The sequence below is a fragment of the Danio rerio genome, chromosome 3 (genome assembly GCF_052040795.2).
Source record: "Danio rerio strain M-AB ecotype USA chromosome 3, GRCz13ab, whole genome shotgun sequence".
NCBI classification, from domain to species: Eukaryota; Metazoa; Chordata; class Actinopteri; order Cypriniformes; family Danionidae; genus Danio; species Danio rerio.
Window position 1 is genome coordinate 23,475,005 of NC_141023.1, and position 18,074 is coordinate 23,493,078.

Here is an 18,074-nt window from a genome sequence, read left to right on the forward strand (position 1 = left end):
TTGGGTTTAGGGGTGGTGTTGGGTGCCACGCCTCCTTTTTAAAATCGTATAATTTCGCAGAACTAAACTCATGCAACTTCAAACGAAATAGCCACTAAACTGACAAAACACGATATAGTTATGTTTCCTTGTGAGATCAGGCTGGCAGTTCACTTTGAGCATTACATTTTTTGCAGTAATAAGTTTATCCAAGTTTAAGTTTTTGATTGGTACACCCCCAGAAGCAAACTTCAGAATACAATCAAAGCATTGGAGGGAGCTCAGAAAGAGTCTTGTTTTGATATATTTTTATAGTATAATTTATATAGTATTTTGTTTTACTCCAAAGAAATACTATTTTTAATTAATAGTAGTAAAATTATAAAACGCATTATAATCCCCCATTAATAAAAGGAAGTTTTCATAAGATTTTTTTTGGTAATGAACATCATGTCACAACTGCTGTCAAGCCATCTGAACCCAAATGATTCCACGTTTCCTGTGTGTTGTGAACAGAACAGGCTTCCACTCTCAGAAGAGAGTATGAACGTGGCCTGTGAGACTTTACTGACGGTTGATATAAACTATACCTTCTCTCTCTCTCTCTCTCCAGATGGTAATGTTCTCTTTCTCGTCCCTGTGCAGACTCAGCTCCTGTATGGAAGGAGATTTATGGGGGCCTTTCGTCTCAAAATCACCACTCTGAGTCCCCACACACACCAGGGTGTGTGTGGGTGTGTTTGACAGCATATCTCAGCCTTGCAGCTTGTGTGTGTACATTCTTCCCCACTGTGCATGTAGGCGCGCGCACACACACACACACACACACACACACACACACACACACACACTCCAAAATGCAACCACACAAACACACTGCAAACAAACAGGGGAGTATGGCAAATAAGAGTGTGTGGTTCACAGGCAGGAGGCTTGTGTGTGTGCTCATCTGCAACCTGCTTGCTCTCTCATTTTCAATCTCAGCCCAATTAATTTAGCAGAATTAATCTCTCGCTGTGCACAGCCGTTCCTACAGCACGCGCACACACACACACACACACACACACACACACATACACACACACACACACACACACACACACCTCCCTGCGACACAAGGCACAGTCAAACATGAAATAGTGTCTCGTGCCACCATCCATCTGGCATCTTAACACACACACACATGCCCACACCCTGGTGACATTTGCAGATTGGGAGTGTGTGAGAGATGGGGGAATGATTTCCTCTCCTAATGAAGAACTTGCTGTGTTCTTGCAGGCGGAAAGCAAAGGGCGGAGGAGATGAGGACGTTTTTCAGACGCTCATTTCAATGCACTTGATCGCAAATATACTCGCAAAATGGCCTTGGATGGATACTATTCAATGATTTTGAGCAAAAGTCTGTGTGCTGATCGGTTTATGCAACAGATTACTGGTGTCAAAGGTCAGGGTCAAAGGTCAGTAAAATTACAAGCCTAATTCATAAACAACAATAGTGGTCATACTACAGAACTAATTGTATACACTGCTGATCAACAATTGGTCTCAGAAAATCGTCACTACCAGCGTCAGTCCAAGACACCAAACCCACTTTATTGAAATAGCCAGCAGCAGCCACTGCTCAATAACACTATTACAACAGTAGCATCCATTATTTTGGTGGTGTGGGTTAGATGGTATTGAATTTAAGATGACACTACGGCTGTTGAGGCAGCACAACTAGAGATAATTTAACTCCTTTCTTTCATACGGGAGACTGAAAAAAAAACATAAGATACACAAATGCAAATAAATAATCAAATTAATAAAAAACTCCATGACCCATTTTAGTATTCCTTTATTTATTTATATCTTTTAAATTCAAGCTTCTGCTTTAAATGTTCCAAAAAAAATGCTGAGAGCAGGGCTCGAAATAGCAATTGTTTTGGCCGCATATGCGCCCGAAATTTTATCTATGCGACCTCAAAATATATTTGGGAGCATTTGTGCGAGTGCATAAAATTGTTATTTTCACAGCAAAGTGTTCACCACATGCATGGAATTAGGAGACATTCCCGCATTAAGCATCTTTGCACCTAGAACACCAGACGCAGTGCTCAGGAATGGTTTAAAACAGTTGACATGTCAACTTGCTGCAGTAAACAAAGCTCGCAATGGTTGCCCCGCCTTTAAACTCTTCTTATTGGCACACTGAATGGATTGGTTAATATCAGCCGTCAATCACTCAGTTCTGATGAAAGGGCGCTACAGCAGCGAAAACGTAAAGAGCTTTAAGAGAGAAAGAAAACAACACTGACAGATAAAGTTTTAGAGACCACCTAAAGTTACAAATAATGACACATCTGATTAGTGATCATGTAATGAATGTCAGCCTAGTATTTACACTTTTCGAAGAGTGGATAAAAGACTGTGTGTTTAAAGTTCGCAATGAAAATGACTAATGCATTCACTGTAAAGCCGGTGGGACGGAGTTTTCTGGTAACAATGTTTGCCACTGAATCTACACATTAAGCACGAGATGTCCTAATGTCATTTAATCCTTTATTTAATCATTACGATGCTGTCAATCGTGCGACGTTACGGAGATTAAACTAATATTGCAGCTCATGAAAAGATCGTTATTGCTATTAAGATGACGCATGCAAATAATAAGTTATATGTCAATATCATCTGTGCAATATCAGACACTACCTGTGAGAACAGCAGTTATTATTTTTAATTCAGTTCATCTCATTCACGTCAAGCAGTGCGTGCAGGGCCGGTGAGCGCATGCAGATTTTTGTTAATTTATTAGTTAGTTGTGATTAGTGTTAATATATAAATAGAATCTGTTAATATAAAATGTGTAATAACGGTGCTCATCATTTTTGGTGGGTGTGACAAAATTTTGGAAGTTAGGAGCACCAGTGCTACCAAAAAAAAAAGGTTAATTTCAAGGCCTTTGAAAGTAATAAATCAAATATAGATGACATTGTTAATCAGTGTTTTTGTCAAGACCAAACATTGATTCTGGCCCACACACACACACACACACAGAGAGACACACAGACACACACACAGACATATATAGAGATTAGGGCTGCAAAATATTGGAAAAATCTAACATTGCGATTTTTTTTTTATTTTGCGATATATATTGTGATTAGTTCAGCAGATGGCTTAACATTCTTGGAAAAAATTAATAATGTAACAATATATTAACAATATATTGTTTCAGCATCGATATCAGGTACACATCCATAGTAATATCGCAGGGTATGCAATATTACACTATTTATCACACTTTTATCTTTGCTCTTTTGTATATCTATGCTTGTAATTTGTTTATTACAATTTAACCATAATTAACTTCCCTACAGTATTACCCCAATCAATTTTAATAGATTATTTCCAAATAGTTGTTTTCATGTTTTGTAGCAAATATATTGCAACATTTATCGCAGAAAAACTAAATAATGACATTTTTCCAATACCGAGAAGCCCTATGCCTAACAAGATGTTTTGTGAATTAACTATTGTTCAGTCGAAGACAATTTAGTAGGCGTCCTCTGTAAATGACAGCAAACACCTATGATATTATGACTTTATTTAGGTTAAAGTAATCAGGACTTGTTGTAATGTTAGAAAAACTATTAAGGCTGTTTGTGTTCATTTATTGTTTTGATGTTTGAAAACCAAACCAGTTTTATACATTTGTAGAATATCAAATCATATTAAACCTACGGAAAATTAATTATTAAAAATAAATAAACAGATAAAAAAAAAACACACAAGAACAAGTGATGAACTTATCCATTTATGTTGAAATCAGACTAATGTCCCGTCTCATGGAACACATGCTTCTGGCTGAATGCTGCATTCTGCTGTTATGATCCCTCCGCCAAATTAAATGCACATCTGAGGGGGTCTGTATGGCACCCAGCTGTCCTGCCCAATCTAGTCACTGTATGCAAGCCACAATCTTACCCGCTCACTATGCCAGCAGTTGCCCTGGTAACCCAAACCCAAAGCCAGCATCCAATCCCTCATAGAATGAAGGAGATGAAAATAGCTGGAGGTAAAAGGTAGAACATTCTATTAGTTCTAGTACTAGATATGATGTTTACAATTAAATAACAGAGACATCAAATTAAGTAGTATTTTTCTCAATCTCTAAATCAGTTAATTAATTATTTCTAACTTAATGTTTGCTTTATCCATTCAAATTCATATATATATTTTTTTTTACTTTTGGCCTTGTATAGAGACAACAGAAAACAACAGCAAGAAAATCAAAGGATGGACTCAAACAATTGTATTTAGTCGAGTTAAACCACCTAAAACATAAAAAAATAAGTGTAATCAAGCTAGAAATGTGATCTTTTCTGCACAGTAAAAATGAGATTTTTCTGATATAGAAAATACCCATGAAAATTTCACTGTGTGTAGTAATAGTTGATATACCAACAAATGTCTTTATCTGTAATGATTCATGTAATTTGTTAGAACATTATTTAGGACAAGAATTAGTTTAAAATTTATATGATCCACTCTTTTTACTCTATAAAGTGTTATTTGAAATATTGAAGACTTTCACTCGAAAACAAAACCAAAAAGGAAAAAAGAAATCAGGCATAGTCTCAGTAAATGACTTTGTTACAACCAGATTACAGAACTTTAAGCACAGCAACTTATCATAATAAATTTATTTATTTATCATCACATCAGCAACTTATGGCTATTTCATGGCAAAATAAAAATCATTTAAAAAATATTACATGATAAAAACAAATATGTATTACACTAAAAAAGTTACTTAGACAGATAAATAAATAGAAACAAAGAAATAAAATTAGCAAACAAATATATATTCAAAGATAAATTTGACTTTTCAGTTCAATTTTTGATTAATAACTTAAGGTTTTCCTGGTGGTACCTTTTTAAAAATGTCCATCAAAGTACTCTCCTTTCAAAAATGTTGTCTAATGGTATTCAAACTTCCACATTCCAACAAAATATGTTTCATGGCCAGAGAAGCTTGCAGTAATTACATTCAGGTGGTGCTTCGTTATTCAGTTTATATACAAAGGAGTCAACCTAGAATTTCCAATTTGACATCTAGTATAGACAGTTTGTTCTTGCCTGGTCTCAAAATTATAATTTGTCAAGTGTCTTTATTTTCAGGTTAATTTGGTGTAATTTACTATTTTTGCTTTTCCCATACCCTTTGGCATGTTTCGTTTATATACAGATTAATTGTTGGTTTCAAGTCGTCAAGAGGAATTAAATATCAAAATAAGATTATGACATAAACCTATGACACAAAAAATACATATATAAAAGTATAAATAAATAAAAAAAATTATTTAGCTTAATGGGTACAAGCATCACATACAGACTTTAAATGTATTCTTATTTCTGAACATTACAACAACACTATGCTTGTTTAACTGCTTCATATTTATGTTTTAATACAATAACGACAAGTGACATTTAAGACATGTCAAATATAATTTAAGCTTTTGAAAGTATCAAGTTCAAACCAGAAATTTAAATATCTCTGTTTGGGTCAGTATGACAAAAAGAAAAAGAAAAATCACAACTATTTCCACATCACCTAGTTCTGCATATAAAGTTTGAACCAATTACACAGCTTTGCGTATAGAATTAGCAAATCTCTACTTGAAGCTCTTTTCCAGTTCACGGTCACATTTGATTTTTGTGCACAGGAAAAAATTTAAATTCAAAGCTTATAGAAAGCAGTGCTCATTTCATCAATAGTGCACCAGACGCTGCTGACATCTAGAGTCCAAACTCTGCTATTAACCTTCATTCCTGATTAACAATCACTGGGGGCCAAAATCCTCCAGAGCTTTCACAGTCACCGAGCTGTTAAAATGAAGCACTGTGATTTTAAAGCTGGCCGAATCTGGGTTTTTACTAGATGGATTTAATTTGTAATTCGATTCCGCGAAGCTACTTAATTAGATTGTTTTTTAACTCAGTGCTCACGTTGAAATAAATGCAAAGCGCGAATCAGAATGAATTAGCATTGGAAGGCTGCACCAATCAGAACATGTACACCATCTGAAAATATCCTCAGCCCAGTGGCCCAGAAATTATGGACGGGGCATTAAAGCCTCAGGACAACTTCCTTTTGCTTTTCGACTCTCCATGTTTGAAGTCACGGCACAGCCCTCGACTCAGGGCTGAATAAAAGCCAGATCACAGAGTCCCGGTTAATGAATAGAAGGAGTATGAGGTTCAGTGGGCTTGCCGGATGAAAATATTTAACCTGTGCACCGTCAGACTTACAAGAAAGATCCTGAGGGTTGATCCCACCAGAGATCACAGAGCTGCCCGGTATGAGCCATTCATCTTACTGTTTGGCCCACATAAGAACAAAAACCCAGCAAGGACATGTTTATGTGAAAAATGAGCCTGGGATTATTGCACTTGCACAAATCTGCATAGTTAATAACTGATAAATATGTTTAAACTAAATAAACAACTAGGGCTGCACAATATTGGAAAGAAACTGACTGCAATAATTGGTTTTCTACAATATATCTAGCATTATGAATATGGTTTTACCTAATATCTTGAATAGCACTATAATTCATAATTTTAGATTGATTGGGATGATTTTGTAGAGGGGTGCATTATGAGTTTCCAGGGAGTTTAACAGGATTCAGTAAAACATTAATATATCAAATTTAAAAATAAATTAAGAAATTATTTTAAAAATAAACATTGCAGTGGGTCTTTGTTGAAGGTAAAATGTAATTTCTGGTGCCCAAATGATTTAAACTCTTTTAAAATGGTTACACAGTCACAGTATAGACCTAAAAACATGTGCAAATGGTAATTGTTTACTATATTATGGTGTAACTTTACAATTACTCCACAACTCTGGTGCTAACTAGAATCCTCCTGACTCAACACTGAACATCTTGCAATGTGACTATTGTGGATGTGCACGATGCATGTAGATGCAGAAACTGCATGCAGAAACTGCAGAATCTTTATTTGTGCAGCCCTACATTGGACCATAAACCATGGTGGTAAACGGCTAAGAATGAACCCGTTTAACGCCCGATATGATGTTTGATGCATCATGATTCATTCCGAATCAGTACTGCAGCTCAGACTTTCCCTTAAAACACCTCTAGGCCGCTGTTTAAAAATAAAAGGCATGGTGGAAGATAGATGCACAGGTGCATGCAGAGATGAGATAAGATGGGGCGGGAAACAAGCATGAAAGAGAGGAATTAAAGGAAAACATTAGAGAAGGAACAAGAAAGAGCATTCCATCAGTAGGCACGGAAGGGCATTACACGGCGCTTCATTTTTCCTCCCGACCTCGCAACGACCCCGCCGCTGATGGGGTGAAGAGCAGGTGGAAAGAGAGAGAGAGAGAGAGAGAGAGAGAGAGAGAGAGAGAGAGAGAGAGAGAGAGAGAGAGAGAGAGGCAAAAAAAAGAGAGGTATGAAGAATAGGGCTTTTAGGAAAAGTCGGCAGCCTGCTGGTTAAAAATATCTCTACACCGATGCCACATGGTGTGCCTATGATGTCAGATGTTTACCTCACCAACATGCTCATTAATGGGTGAAATGCAAAGAGTATACTGCGACGGGGGAAGAACGCCAATTATATATTCCCTGCCTTATATATAAGAACTGTGCTCTTTTTTTTTTTTTTTTGTAAAATCATACTTCTGCAAGTGCCAGCGTGCCGCACAGCCTCATGCATGCCCTCAGGGACTGAGTGTGATTGAGAACGGGGGGTCTGCCATTGCCCTGCCGTTGAACCCGCTTCGTTCCTCCTCCTGAAAACACACGCTATGAAACCTCATCATCAGTAGAAGCACCTTGCTGCAGAGCTCACAGATTCTGACCTCTCCTGCTGCGTCCCAATGCGTACGGATGCGTCACAATCGATACAGCAAGAGATCGCTTCACTGCTTGTTCGGTCTTTTAACGGAGGAAAACTGTCTGCAGCAACTAATAATCGCAATATCTTTTTTTCAAATTGCAAATGCTGCTGTTTAATATTTCTATATGTTGGCTTGGAGTGAAATGTAGCACACTGTTCATTTACACATGAGCAGCACATTATGCACAATGTTGACATTTTTTTTTTTATCCATCTTGAATTTCCAGCAAAACTTTTTTTTTTTTTGCTTTGAGTTGCTTTACAGACATTTGCTAGCATTCCAATATAAACTTAAAATCTTTACAAACATTCCAAAGCAATGCTTGAAGACCATGTACTGTATGCAGAAAATCTAGATTCAGCTGTAAGTCAAACTTTTAGTGCTTAATCCTGGTCTGTACAAACGCAGTTCAGTAATTTAAAGAAATGAAAGGAATAATGCATCCAAAATTGTCATGATTACCTCACCATCGACTTGATTCAAACTAGGTTGAATCACAAAAGGAAATATAACGAACACAAAGGGAAATATAATGAACAAAAAAGGAAATATAATGAAGAATGTTTAAAGCATGCAACAATTCATTCAATCATTCATTCATTCATTTTCTTTTCGGCCTAGTCCCTTTATTAATCTGGGGTCGCCACAGCAGAATGAACCACCAACTTATCCAGCATGTGTTTCACAAAGCGGCTGCCCTTCCAGCTGCAACCCGTCACTGGGAAACATCCATACACACTCATTCATACACATACACTACAGACATTTTAGCTTACCTAATTCACCCGTACCACATGTTTTTTGGACTTGTGGAGGAAACAGGAGAACCCGAAGGAAACCCATGAGAACACAAGGAGAACATGCAAACTCCACACAGAAATGCCTACCGACCCAGCCATGGCTCAAACTAGCGACCTTCTTGCTGTGAGGCGATTGCGTTACCCACTGCACCACCGTGCTGCCCCTGCAACAAATTACTTCCACACAGTATAAAATAAATACCCAGATTGGATTTGAACAAGGATTATGAATATGTTGACAAATTTTATTTTTGGATCAATTCTTGTTATAGATTAGATTACAAGCGGTCCTTCTGTATCTGTGTAAAAGAATCGACTCTGCATTTATTAGTACTTTTTCTATAGAGAAAATAAGTATTAAATAATTGTTTTTATTATTACGTGACTATAAAGCACCTTTTATAAAGCATCAAAAGGTAAAAAAATATATTTTTTTAAATAATTCATTATATGAGGCCAACATAAACATAAAACACATGAAAAAATCTGATCATACACTTGTCTGTCATTATTAAATACTCCTTGAGATCCTACTTGGACTCTAGATCTCCAGCGCTTCTGCTGTAAACAACATTTTTATTTGATATTTGGACATTTTGGAACAAATTTTTCAATCAAACCCATATCTAATAAATCTGGTAAATCCAGAGACCCTGAGAATTATCAAGTGGCATTTTAATTATGCATTGCTGTATATATCAAATTACTATTATTAATATTATTATTAAAATGACTACTACTATTCACATACAATCCCAAAATTCTTGACAAATTTTGCAATGATAAACAAGCACAGCACACAGATGATAGTGTCTGATTTTTTTCTGCTAAATCCTGCATCAATAGCAGCTCATCGTTCACATCAGCAGCCTCGACCATCACTGTGGTGTGGATGACAAAATTAGCCGAGTCTTGTCAACCCTGCACACTTAACTGATAGAAGAGCACCTCACAAGTACTTCATCCTTCGACATGACTCCCCAGGGGAGCGAGTTACAGATGCTTGAGTGAAGTCGTAACGGCATTTTAAAGTGGACGCGAGCGACTGTGGCCTAATGATGCCTGTTTACGCCACTGTCCTCCATCTGTAATGATTAGAGGCAGGATAGATGAGCCCTTGGGCCCCTGAAGCCAAGCCAATCAGATCTCAAGGTTGCAGCCAAAACCCTACGGCGGCTCAGAAGGGACACAAGGACTTCGACCGTCAGATGACCCCTGAATCTGACCGTCGAGTGACCTCGCTTACATGCAGGTCAGACGCAGGCCAAATACAAGTAGCCTTCTAATTTGAATGATCAGACTAAATGATCGGCGATTGTATGTTTTTTTTAAGGGACATAGTAGTGCTTTTAAGGGAAAGAAGGACCCCTATGCCACTGACCGCCAGACGACCTGCACTGCGTTCCGGGTGAATTTAGGGTCACATGAATATTAATTGAAGTGTGTGAAAATTCTGAACTATGCAGTCAAGAGTCGAAGTGTAAAAAAAATGTCATACTAATACTCAAATCAGATCACCTTTTTAAAAGTGGTCAAAATAGACAAAAATAAACAAATGAATTCAAAAGAAACATACAAAAGGTCAAATCCACAACTTGGAATAGCTTGCATGCAAAACACTTAAAGTTTAGTTTAAACTTTATTGTCTGTTCTGCTTGGCACAGAAAGAAAATTCTTCTTTAACACTGGTAACATACATATAACCAAACAACAATCACATACTGCCAACATTCATCAAGACAACCACGTACATTAAAAACTTAACATATTAGCCCCATACATACTACTGCAGATCATTCTTATCAAATGCATAAGAATCAAATGCATAAGAACATCATGTATTTCAGCCAGCGCTTATTTAATATTTATAAATACTGCAAAATTGTGCTGGCAACATTTTAGATATCCAAAATGGTATCAATTTATTAAAACCTAAACACTGTCTAGATTTTTATTATTATTTAGTTATATCCATAATTTTGGCCAGTAATATAATTTTTCTTTTTGCTCTTTTGTCTAAAACTTTTGTTTTTACTGATAATATTTCATATATAAATTACTAAATATAATATAAACATTTATAAAAACTACTGTTGTCCAATGTCATTTTATTGTTTAAAGTGCTATCATTTTAAAGTCATTTAAATAAAAATCATTGGCTATTTTAAAGTAAAATATCTCATATTTTTGTTCTAATATCACTCTAAATCCAAATGCATTGTGAATCCCTACACATGTATGAAATTAGTTTAACAAGTTGTCAATATTTGCAAATTGACATCCTAATGCCTTACAAATATAAAAATAGGTACCTTCCAATAATTAAATATCCAATATTTGAACTTGATTTTTTTTTAACACATTACTGATAAATACTGTAACACTGTAATAAATAAATTTTAGATATCACCACATCTAAAGAAAATGGTAACAATTTCTTATGAATCCCTAAACAAAACCTTAATAAGAGACATGATACCTGAAGGACAAACGGCATTGAGACTCTAGCAACAATGTCAACAGTGACTAGAATTCCCAGGTTAATACTAAATCAGTCAAATTATTTTACAATTAAACTTGTCATCAAATGCAGATCTTTGCAGAATGCCATTCTAAGTATACGCTGCTTCATTCTAGTTTAAGACGAACATAAAAAGGATCATATTATCGTTTTTGCCACAAATACGGAGGTGAAAGATTCACGCAAAAGCTTCTGTGCATCAAATGCAGGTCAACAGTAATCATTTGGGTCAAGCCATTACACCTTATGAATACAACCAAATGGTTGGGTTTTGCCGCATGATGTTGACTACAAAGTGACCTATGATGACAGACCAAAGTCCCAGTGTTTGAAACCATGCTGAATCATCTGGAGCTTTTTTTTTAACCCACTCCAATGACTGTCGAATGACCCCAGGTTTCAGGTCATGGCGAGGGCAGATATGTATTAGAATAGTGGAAACCAGGCAACATTGCCGATTTTCGACCGCTGCTTTGGGAAAATGCCCTGTAATTGACCGTTAGACGACCTCAGTGTTGATCGCTTAACTAGAGGTTACTTTTAGGTTAGCTGTTGAATGACCAGTTGGAAGATTTTCAACAGAAATAATTGTTATATTCTAAGGCAAGACACCATGGGTAAAATTGCTAAGATTTGTAGTTACACATTTAAAAATAATAAAATTCAGTTTTAAATTAGAAAATAACTTGCAAATGTTTCTGGCACACAAATCAAAAAAAATATTTAATGATGTCAGTCCTAAAATTATTAAGTCTTGTGTTTTAATGGCATAGCAGAATTGACTATGTTCATGGCAAAACTTGCAGTAAATATTCAATTTATAATATACAATTCATAATTGTTTCTTGTAACAAGATAAAATCATACAAACAACAAAAACACTAAAAGTCAAACAAGTTGTTTCAATTTTATCAATAATAAACCCTCGAAAATTCCTCTAGAAGATAGAAACAGTTCCTGAAAAAAAATGTCCTCTATCATAATAAATGCATTACATTAAAATATGTCGTTTAATTTTAGGTTTTTACAGACGATATTAAAAATCTCTTTTTCGCCTAAAAATTCTCAAAAACGGTGAAAAAAACATTTAAACAGTTTTTGTAGAAAAAAATGTTGTGCTTAATCAGACAATTTATGTAATGAGCAAATCCTTCAGTAAAAAACCCAGAAATATTGATATTTTGCTTTGTATAAAAGCTGCTGAAATTGAGATTTATGGTTCAATACTGGACAAAAACAGCCTTAAAAAATATGTATTAAAAATATAAATTTACAGATGCGATTTGTTGAAGAGCAACATAAGAAATGCTTAAGTGCATTTGGGGTGTTTTCTTCACATTAGACAATTTAAAATAAAAACACTACAAAACGCAAAAAACTGACAGGTGCCCTAAGTGTTCTTCTCTGCAGCATCTTGCCTTAAAAGCAGCAGATAAATCAGGCCCTTCAACTCTCCCTTACATGGGAAAACGGCAATCATCAAGACACACAAAACCACAAAAATAAGCTCACAGACAAAAACTTAGTTAGGAAATATGAGACAACAAGTATAATCTCACACTCTGAAACAAGACCTGGACTTTGATGAAACCCACCGACCAACTGACCCATCATCATGGCTTCGGGGTCTTGAACACACCACTGATGTTGACCAAAAAGTGACCTGATGTTGACCGAGAGATGAACCGGGGCCGCAGACTGACCTCTCTGCCGCCGTGGCCGGCAGATGACCCCTGGAAAGGTCACAGAGATCACAGCCCGTGGTCAGATCAACGCTGGACACAAAGAGCCAGTAAGAAGAATGAGAAAAGAAACATAGGGAGCGAATAAGAGAGTGAAAGAGAAAAGGAAGACGTCAGGCCAGAGGTCACTATCTAAACTCTTCCTTTCTCCATTTCATCATCCTCGTTCCCTCCTTTCTCGCTCTGTGCCCTCATTTTGACTGACCTCTGACTTCGACGTGTGTTTCGGCCAACGCTTCAGCTGACCTGACCGTGAACGCATCCCAAACACTGCTAATGAAAGTATACATCAGTTGTGTTTTTGTGTTTCACTTTCCTGCACACACCAAAACAAAGGAAAACTATTTGCTCTAACGGACAAAAGAAAACGGGAAGCCAAAAAAAAAAAAAAAGCTTAATTCAAGATAGATTTTACAAAACAATCTAAATGTATTTTTAGCAAAAACCTGTCAAAAGAATAGATATTAGCAAATAATGTGTATTTTTTATATCCCCCTATATTGCAAAACCATATGTGTGTGTTCAATTCTTCCCATTTTAGATAATTAAATTACATAAAAGAAAAAAAAGTATGAAATATTTTATTTATACTGTTAAAATAATAATAACAACAACAATAAAAATTATTTATTACAAATTCTCCAAAAACCTTGATTTGTGTAAATTTGGCATGCAAGTATGAATATCCATACATTCCAATTTACTATGACCTCTTATGTGAAGCTGCTTCGACACAATCTACATTGAAAATACAAATAAAGGTTAACTGAATTGAATTGAATTATTCTAGAATAAACGCTAAAAGCAATTTACAGCATTTACTTTTTAAACATTTATTTGCGGAGCCACTACATTTTCAATCATTGTTATAATACAATTTACCAAAGAATACAATTTATTTACGCTTTAATGCCATATCAGCAGCATTGGCTGTATTTATGGCAACACTTGAAGTAAATATTCGATATATAATTTGCAATTATAATCGTGTCTTAATCATTCATTGTACAAAGAAATTTACAAACAATAATACTGCTATAAAAGTCATTGTATCAATCTGATCAATGATAAAGCCTCAATTTTTTGGCAGAACACACCTTTTTAAAGATTTCCCTCAAAATATTTCCTGAAAAAAAATGTTCTGTCATGTCATTTAAAAATATATGTTCTATTAAAACATGTTTTACCATCAAACTATTCTGACACAAGTCCCAAATAGCCTTTTCTATTTGTTTTAATGAAATCTTTAATAGCCATTTCTACATCTATGTACCACCTGATTGTGTCCATTTTCAAACTGATGATTATTTATTTTATTTTACAAATGAATTTACTTTGTACAATTTGATATCAAACTGGTTTATTATCAGACACACAAGTTTTATATTCTGCTACATCCAACTGTAGGTTCCTTAGCTGCTTTATATACCATAATATAAAAAATCATATCAAGCAATAAACATTATTTTTTACAAATTATAAGTCTTTTAAAAGTGCTTCATAATAAAATTGTGCAAAGCAGTCTGCTGTATCATTTCTTAAAACAAGATGTTGCATTGTTTTCTCAGTACTACCATTTAAATAGTCGAAATTAATAATAATAATAATAATAATAATAATAAATACAAAAAAAATTCTAAAACCAATATCACAACAACAACAAAAAGAAAAAGAAATAAAGCATGAAATCAAGATGTATAATTTAAAAAAAAAAAAATCTTCCAAAATTGTGGTAAACTTAAGATTAAAAATGCAAAGCAAAATCCTTTTCAACTAGCAAAGAGAAACAAACTACAAAATAATCAAGCTATATAATTTGGTGAATGGATCATTATCTTTAGATATTGTTACTTTTATTACTCATCCTATTACTCATTTTCACCACCATCAAACCCAACTAGATTGCAATCACTGGTAATCTGACAAGAAAAAATATATAACTATACTAGACTAGAATATGCTAAAAAATAAACCACCACAAAGAAGTAAAAGCAAATCAGCACTAGCATTTTCTATTTGACACAAATCTCTTGTCTATACGTTCCTCTTACAGAAACATACATGCAGAATAACAGAAAGATCTAATCTCAAACCGACTAATAACAACAAAGCATATCAATCCAGCTAATCGATTCTGCCTCTGTGCCCAAAATAAGCAAACAACATTTACGATCGTGGCTGAAGAACAAGATGCAGGTATTGGAGATTGAAGATGAGGCCAGGAAGCACAAAAGTGACCTCTAACCTCTGAATCACAGCAGTAGAAAGCGGCAGATAAAGCAGCAGTGTTTGATGTGCGTACATGCAGTACAGTTTCTGCAGATGAAAGAATGTTAAAGAGTTCAGCACACATGGGCCATGGATATATTACACCTCGCCTCACAGCGGGACTATGGGAGGAAGAGCGAGATGGACCGGGAAAGAGGTGAGGGGGCGCAAATAAAGCACCAGAAAAGAAGATATTGTCAAGAGGACGAGCTGGAATAGAGCAGAGAGTGGAACATTGTGAAGAGGATGGTTTAAATTGAGATGAAAGGCTCGCGGAACAGAAAAACGCTGCTTCCCTCTGTGCTGAACTGATCTCGGACGCTCCACACGCAGGTCATGTATCTGTTACAGTGTCTGGGAACGGCAGGTTGAGCCTATTAAACTTCTGCTGTCTTCATAGGAGCTGTCATGGAGGAATCCCGCTTACAGCGCCCTCTGCTGTGCACATACATAATGACACGCGCGTTTCCTATACAGATGCAATTATGTGTCTGAAAACTACACAAAGAGAACGCACAATCATTTATTTATTTTTTTAAAAATTATATATATACATATACGTGCATTAATTTAGAATTTATTATTTTTATTATATTAAAAAATTGTTTGCTTTTTTAAATAAAGATATTTAAAATGCAAAAGCATAATCAGTTTGCACATGATTATATTCTACATAAAAATCAGTTATTGAAAACTACATTTTATTAGGAAATTCTGCAAATCAACTTTACAACTTAATATTTATATTTCAGGTTTGAATTTGTACTTTTCACAAATAGGTTTGTCTTACATTTTAAAAAGGTATAGTTAGTTAGTACTTAATGTAATCAGTGAACTTTTGAATTTTGAAAGAAAATTCTGACAAACAGATTTAATAATTTGACAATATTAAGTGTGGACCAATTATTTCGTTGCACATAGAAAAAGCATTTTACAACAAAATTTAGTAAATATTTTAATCATAAATGCTTTTCATTTAACCCAGTGAAGCATGCCTTTTTTAAAACGAAATGTGTGTTGTTGTTTTTTATTAAAAGTCAAGACATTAAGACAATCAATCATAAATTGGCGTTTTGCCTAAATATGTTTAATACTAAAGGTGTAATATTCATAAAAGTATATCTTTTATTTCAAGACAAAAATTACGATTTATTTTTTAATATGAATGTGTGCATTGATCTTTACAACTTAAAAGTGTACTATTTTATTACTTAAAAACGTTGGCATGTTTAAAAATATGTTTTAATTGATATATTTTTTTATTCCCAAACAGCCAAGCATTTTTGATTCACAGTATAAAGAAATTAATGTCCAAATTACATTTAAATCAGAAATGTAAAACATGCTTATTGTAATTATAGATGTGTATTTTTTAATGAATTGCATTTTCAAGATGTACATTTCTAAATGAAACCTTAAAAAAATTGAGCTCATTTGTTTTTTTAAGTAAAGCTAAATCTAATTCCTCTAACAATGAAAAACAAACTATTAATGAAGTTGTATAATGCAATGAATGGAGGTTTTTATCAATTATTATTATTTTCTTATAGTTTATTACTCATTTTCACCAGCATCAAACCCGACTAGATTACAATCAATGACATTTAATCCGACAAGATTCACAAAAAAATAAACAAACATATAGAATATACCCGACTATATTTACAGGACAAAGAAATAAAAGCAGGTCAGCAGCGGGAATTTCTTTCCGCCACAAATCAATTTTGTCAATATGTTACTCTAACAGAAGAATACTTACAGAAATACAGAGAGATCTACAAACAATGACTAAATTTCGTTCACTTTAACTACCGTACTCCACACACGTTTAACTTTAATCAGCACACCATCCAAACTCATCAAACACATATTCTATAGCTGTAATAGATTTTAATATATAACATAGTTTTAACCATTCGTTGATAACAGAAAACGCCACATTTCACCAGCAGCGTACATGTCTGCAACTCTTCCATCATGTTACTCCCAAGCGCCACCTGGCAGTGAGAGGCCAAAGTGCAGGCGAGCCGCCGCTCCGTCACTGTCCGATCAGCGGTAAATAATGCAGGCCATGGCGGACAGGCGGGATTTTCTATTTCACGGTAGGACCGGTTGTATGGACGCAACTGACAAGCAGATGCTCAAGGCGGGATTACATTCCTCCACCTCGATGATGGTGTATCGATTTTTATTCCCCAACAGGCAGTGCAGATAACTCAACGTTGCCCGACCCAGACTTAATCTGCATCAGAATATAATTCAGTTTCCACCGAGCTGCCTGATAATCTGCAGCAGTTCTCACTGAAATCCTCCCCATCTCTTTGTCACTGTCCAACATTTAAAAATAATTTCAATACAGTAACCATGTAGGCCTAGCCTGTAACATTAGGCCTAACGTGACGCCAAACTTACAACGAAGCGCTTGGTTTTTGTGTGAAATTTGACCATATGTGTATAATTATAGTCACATTAGTCGTTTAATGTCCTTCACTGTACATATTTTACTTTCGTTGAGTTGTCAACTTATATTTAGTGTTTGTTGTTTTTTAATTACCTTGTGATCGTCAGCAGCAGACAGTGAGCGTTGGCGTGTTCAGGAAACTGTTGTTACGGTTTAACCGGAAGATGGCGGAATAACACAGCTTTTCAGAGGTTTGTTGGCATTACTCCAGACACCAGAGGGCAGCAATTCAACAGTAACAGTGTTTTTAACAGCAGACTACCAGAGGAAAACAAAACTGCTTAAAATAATTAAACAAATAAATATAAATAGCTGCACCCAAATAAAACCCGTATGAAAGTGCTTATAAACCGTTGTCTCCGTTGACCTAGCAACAGCAATTAAATAC

General features: G+C 35.2%; 1 long non-coding RNA gene across 19 annotated transcripts in view; it reads right to left on the bottom strand.

The window, feature by feature from the left end:
• Nucleotides 1-17,846, bottom strand: part of LOC147845619 (uncharacterized) — a 388,114-nt gene extending 370,268 nt beyond the window's left edge. For 9 of the 19 annotated variants that reach the window (XR_015480733.1, XR_015480747.1, XR_015480744.1 and 6 more), the window contains exon 1: nt 17,780-17,846. This is a non-coding gene — a long non-coding RNA (uncharacterized LOC147845619). Of the gene's footprint in view, nt 1-3,945; nt 4,031-12,810; nt 12,949-17,779 lie in introns of all 19 variants that reach the window. The other 10 variants (XR_015480736.1, XR_015480737.1, XR_015480731.1 and 7 more) reach the window with 2 other exon arrangements.
• Between the last annotated feature and the right edge of the window lie 228 nt (nt 17,847-18,074).